This window comes from Fonticula alba, assembly GCF_000388065.1.
Source record: "Fonticula alba strain ATCC 38817 unplaced genomic scaffold supercont2.15, whole genome shotgun sequence".
NCBI lineage: Eukaryota > Rotosphaerida > Fonticulaceae > Fonticula > Fonticula alba.
Genome location: NW_009242985.1, coordinates 352,132 through 352,727, shown reverse-complemented (window position 1 = coordinate 352,727; position 596 = coordinate 352,132).

The following is a 596-nucleotide window of genomic DNA, read 5'->3' as shown; positions in this document are numbered from 1 at the left end:
GGGGGGGGGGGGGGGGGGGGGGGGGGGGGGGCGTGTGTGCTCTCTGAAGAAGCACCGCGCCGTCTCTTCCCCCCCATCCGCGCGACAGCATCAACAGCATTTTCACATGGGGGAAAAAATGCCGCCTCTCACACACCACCGGCGCGGGCCACTTTCATCTTCGTGTGGACCGGGGGGGGAGGAATGAACATGTGTCGTTGTGCAGGGAGAGCGTAGGGCTGTGGTCGTTACATACACACACATGCACACACATACACACCTGGCATGACCTCTCGTTGAGAAAGAGAGAGAGAGAGAGCTCAGCTTCACCGGGGCGAAGTCCTCCTCCTGCCCCCACCAACACAGACGATCATCTGCCTGCGGCGCAGGTGCCCTCTCCCCCACTCTGCGGACCGCGAGGCGGCGGCGTGCCGCACCACCATCCTCCCCCCTCCCTTTGCACATACACGCACACTCCCTATGTGCGTTCCTTCGCGGCCCCGCCCGAGAAAGAGGATCCGCCCCAAGAGGGGCGGCCACCTCCATCCGGCGGGACACGAACTGCAGGAGGCCAGCATCCGGGAAGTGTGCTGTGCGCGAGCGAGGGGGGGGGGGGG